Source organism: Myotis brandtii, unplaced genomic scaffold (assembly GCF_000412655.1).
Source record: "Myotis brandtii unplaced genomic scaffold, ASM41265v1 scaffold1424, whole genome shotgun sequence".
In the NCBI taxonomy this organism is placed as follows: Eukaryota; Metazoa; Chordata; class Mammalia; order Chiroptera; family Vespertilionidae; genus Myotis; species Myotis brandtii.
Window position 1 is genome coordinate 1,029,302 of NW_005355089.1, and position 5,194 is coordinate 1,034,495.

A 5,194-nucleotide genomic window follows, 5' to 3' on the forward strand; every position below is an offset into this window, starting at 1 on the left:
GAGCCCGGCTGAATGGAAGCCCTTTTCTGGGGTTTTGTTTAGCTTCTTATTTGCAACATAGTATATAGTTGCTTAGAGTTGCAACTGAGAGGCTGGCAAGTTAGGCGGAGAACGTTGGAATCTGCAGCAAGCAAGCCTCGTGCTCGCTTCAGTGCCTGGCTGCCGGCCGCCATCTCTTGGCTGACTTAATTTGCATATACTCACTGATTAGCCAATGAAAAGGGTAGCGGTCGTACGCCAATTACCATGTTTCTCTTTTATTAGTGTAGATAACCCCTTATATTGTAGGAATCAGTTGAGAATTCATGCTCAGTTCTGCCCCAAGAGAGATTGCAAATGCAACTACTTACTTGACGGAGAATGTTTCAGGCTATGTAAGATGATCTGTGCCTTCGTTGCTGCTCTTACCATGAAATTCAATGTCCCCCTACCTCATGACCCGACTATCACTCCCCCTCCATTCTCAACCCAATTTCACTCCCACATTCACAGTTTGCATTGACATTGGCTTTGTTGTAATATAGAACACATATGAATTCCAGTGCTGGCCCTGACCCTTAAGTCATTCTGTTATTAAGCCTCAGTTTCCTCATCTGCAAAATGACAGCCTTACTTACTTTGAAGGTTTGGGGATAGAATTAATGAGGGATGGATGTAAAGCATCTAACTCACCATACCTAATAAAAGTATCCTTAAATAAATAAATGGTGACTGTTATCTGTCACATATCTCTGAATCACCTGGCACTGGGGAGGTCAGTAAATATATTTTGGATTGGATTAGAGAGAAATGTTGTCAAAGGTTGGAAGGATAAAACGTGAGAAATCACATACAAAACTGGATCTGTGACCAATAACTTACTCTTTTTTTATTTTATTTAAATCTTTATTGTTCAGATTGTTACATTGGTTCCTCTTTTTTCCCCACCGTAACTCCCCTCCACCCAGTTCCCACCCCTCTCTCCGCCCTCACTCCCCACCCACTGTCCTCATCCATCGGTGCACAATTATTTTCCAATCTCTTCCCGCATCCCCCACACCCCTTCCCCCCCCCAAGAATAGTCAGTCCATTCCCTTTCTATGTCGCTGATTCTATTATAATCACCAGTTCATACTGTTCATCAGATTATTTATTCACTTGATTTTTAGATTCACTTGTTGATAGATGTGTTAGCTTTTCATCTGTGAAGCTCTTTATCTGACTTTCACTTCTGAATGATAGCTTTGCTGGATAAAGTAATCTTGGTTGTAGGTTCTTGGTGGTAATCACTTTGAATATTTCTTGCCACTCTCTTCTGGCCTGCAAAGTTTCTGTTGAGAAATCAGCTGACAGTCGTATGGGTACTCCCTTATAGGTAACTGACTTTTTTTCTCTTGCTGCTTTTAAGATTCTCTCTTTGTCTTTTGCTCTTGGCATTTTAATTATGATGTGTCTTGGTGTGGTCCTCTTTGGATTCCTTTTGTTTGGGGTTCTCTGCGCTTCCTGGACTTGGAAGTCTATTTCTTTCACCAGGTAGGGGAAGTTTTCTGTCATTATTTCTTCAAATAGGTTTTCAATATCTTGCCCTCTCTCTTCTTCTGGTACCCCTATAATTCTGATGTTGGTACGCTTGAAGTTGTCCCAGAGGCTCCTTACACTATCTTCGTATTTTTGGATTCTTTTTTCATTTTGCTTTTCCGGTTGGGTGTTTTTTGCTTCTTCGTATTTCAAATCTTTGACTTGATTCTTGCGATCCTCTGGTCTGCTGTTGGGAGTCTGTATAATATTCTTTATTTCAGTCAGTGTATGCTTAATTTCTAGTTGGTCCTTTATCACAACATCGAGGGTCTCACTAGATTTCTTAAGGATCTCAATACATTTATCGGCGGTTTCCATAAAATTCTTGAAAAATCTTAGAACCGTGGTTTTGAACTCTATATCCAGTCGTTTGCTGTCCTCCATTTCTGTCATTTGTGACCTGTTTCTTTGTCTTCGCATTTTGTCTGCTTCCCTGTGTTGGTAGAGTGGTTTTGTGTGCTAGGTGTCCTACAGGGCCCAGTGGCTCAGCCTCCCCAGTTACCTGAGGTGGACACTCTTGGTGCACCCCCTTGTGGGCTTTGTGCACAGTCTTGTTGTAGTTATGCCTTGATTGTTTTAGGTGTCACTGGGAGGAATTGACCTCCAGGCCAATTGGCAGTGAGAATCAGCTGTGTCTGCAGTGGGAGAACTTCTGTGCTGAAGACACCCTTCTGGGGCAAGACTTGCTTCAGTGGGGCTTTGGTGCTCACTGAGTCTGCCCCCTGAGTGTGTTCCTTATGAATCTGAGGAGTTGTAATCTGGGTGGTCCCACTCTGACCACTGGGTACACTGGCTCTTGGATCTAAGGAGGTGCTAATTAAGCCTCTTCCTGAGGTTACCCAGCAGGAGCTATGAAGAGATATGCAGATTCCCCTTCCTTTTTTGGGGGTTTGGGGGTGCCCAGATGAGGCCCAGCTGAGAAGCAATGCAAGCTGCTGTGGGGCCTTGGGCCTTCTCTTGAAGTTCTGGGTCTGTCTGGTCCAGCTGCAATTTGTTAGGTAGTTGTCAGGTTGGAAAGGACCCGGGCATTCATATGCAAAAGGCTTTGCAGCAGCCTGGATGGGGCGGGGTCTCAGAATCAACAGGGCGGAGCAAGCAGCTATGGCTGATTCCCAGGCCTTGCCCTAAGGGGCCGCGCGTCTCAGTGTCCCGGTAATTGCTGCCAGCACCTCTGAGGGAAAGCCGCCCTCAAGTTCCGAGTTCCGCCTGCTGCCAGACCGTCCAGTTTCTCCCTGTATGAGCCCTGGGACCCCAGAGATTTCCGGAACCGGAGTTCAGAGCAGTCGGGAGCTTGTGACTCCCTCCCGATTCAAAAAGACAGCAGCGTCCTCAGGTGCCCGCCCCTTTCCGCGCGAGCGGGAGCCTCCGTACCTCTGCACTTTACTTTCGTAGCTCCTCTGAGTCTGTGTGCTCTTCTCTTTCCTTCTAGTTGTAGAATTTCCACTCAGCCAGCCTTCCTGTGGTTCTGGATGATGTCTGTTCCGTCTTTTAGTTGTATTTTTGAAGTGGTTGTTTGAGGCAGCAAACTCCGGTGTTTACCTATGCCGCCATCTTGGTTTTCCTCCAATAACTTACTCTTTAGGTTCCTTTCTCTCCTTTAAAGTTTTTTACTTGTCTTATAAAGAGGGGCATGAGTTGGTGCAGGAAACCCAAGGTAGTGGGCAAATTAAGCATATATTTATTTCTAGGAATCTCGGAAGTTTTTCCCATCTGGAGAGAGGGACTGTAGCTGAGGAAAATAGGGGTCATGTGGAGTTAAGAACACTCACTTTCATTGTTTCTGTTCTTCTTCTTCAAACAAGTGGCAGTGTAAATATGTCATTGTGCTTAACATCTTACCTCCTAGGATCAGGGATAAATTTCTTTATAGGCCCTGAGAATCTCAAGGTCTCTGTTGGGAGAGGGCTGCCTCATATTACATTACGCAAAGTTGATGGAGAGAATGAGGTTTCTTTTTTAAAGTTCAAGAGCAGGTTTGCCCTGGGTGGTGTTGCTCAGTTGGTTGAGCATCATGCCATGCCACCAAGAGGTTACAGGTTCTATTCACTTGTCAAGGCACATACCCTGGTTGCAAGCTCGATCCCCAGTAGGGACGCGTAGGAGGCAGCCAATCGATGTTCCACTCTCACATCAATGTTTCTCTCTTTCTCCCTCTTCCTTCCCCCCTCTCTAAAAATCAATAAAAACTATTTTAAAAAAGAGAACAGGTTTTTTTTGTAGGTGGTGCTTTAACATATATCAGTATTAGTACATCTAAAACTATGTTTATACATAACAATACTGTATACTTTTAAAATTTGCTAAGAGGGTAGGTCTTATATTAAGTATTCTTATTACACACAAAAATAATCAGTGCAATTCACTAAACTAACAGAATAAAGGAGAAGAACCAAATGATCATTTCAACTGGGGGTGAAGGGAGAGAAAGAGAAACTGTGATCTCTACTCTCCACTTGAAGAAATGTGATCCTGCAGTTTCTTGCACCATGTGTAATCCAGTAGGGAGGAAATTGGCTTAAAGCCATTATTCCAAAATTCTAGACTAGATTGTTTTCTTATGTTGTATCCATCAAAAGAAATGACCAAACAATGCCCTAGCCAGTTTGGCTCAGTGGATAGAGCGTCGGCCTGTGGACTGAAGGGTCCTGAGTTCAATTCCGGTCAAGGGCACATGCTCAGGTTGCCGGTTTGATCCAGTCGATCAATGATTCTCTCTCGTCATTGATGTTTCAGTCTCTCTCTCTCCCTTTCCCTTCCTCTCTGCTGAAATCAATTAAAAAATTAAAAAAGAAATGTCCCAACAAATAAATTTGAAATAAAGATTTCAGTTGCTTAATTTATCAGGGACTCTTTCTGAAATGTGTGTCTATGTGTTTGTTAGTAGGTGTTCTCTGAGTGATATATGAAAAGGCATGTTTTAAATATACTCTTTGAGTTTCTAATATATGTACTTTTTTAGAGGATGGAAGAAGAGCAGCAATGGAAAAGTTCAAGGGTACCTCAGAAGAAAAAGGGAAAGAAGTTAGTGGAACGCCCCAGATGGAGACATGTCAAGTCTCCTTATCAGACTGACAGAAAAGCAAAAACCTCTTCTTCACGTGATACAGATCAGAACAGATTCAAATGTGAATGCTACTACTGCCTGAGGTATGTGGGCACCACCTCTGGCGTCTCCACTGGGAGCAAAGCAACAACCTCTCATTCTTCCTGTTGTGATAAGCTAATACAGGAACTCAACAACTTAAAGCTCAACTCTGAGAACACGCAATCCCCCCCTCTCTGACAAAAAAGGGATGAGAAGAGACAAAAACAGAGCAAAAACGCAAAAGGATGTTTCAGAGGTTCCTACACGAATGGGCAGATTAAATCTAAGACTTTCACCCTCAGGCAAAGGAAGATCAAAAGAGATGGGGTCATGAGTGCCAACATTGCCAACCCCTCAGGGGGAAAACTTTTGGGAACAGAGAACAAATAACAGCATCCAGCCCATGACAAAGACTCTTATCAGCTGGCGAGTCAATCCAGCTCCAGAAACATAGCAACCTTTCCTTTAGGAATTTTAAGACCACATTGGGGCATGCTGGGAGCAGTTCCTCCATGGCAAGAGCAACTAGATAGTAATGGTTCCATACTCTCC

At 43.8% G+C, this 5,194-nt stretch overlaps 1 long non-coding RNA gene across 1 annotated transcript in view; it reads left to right on the forward strand.

The window, feature by feature from the left end:
- Positions 1-4,869, forward strand: part of LOC102247610 — a 32,183-nt gene extending 27,314 nt beyond the window's left edge. Inside the window, exon 5 of the long non-coding RNA XR_001361057.1 lies at positions 4,517-4,869. This is a non-coding gene — a long non-coding RNA (uncharacterized LOC102247610). The remainder of the gene's footprint in view (positions 1-4,516) is intronic.
- The last annotated feature ends 325 nt before the right edge of the window (positions 4,870-5,194 follow it).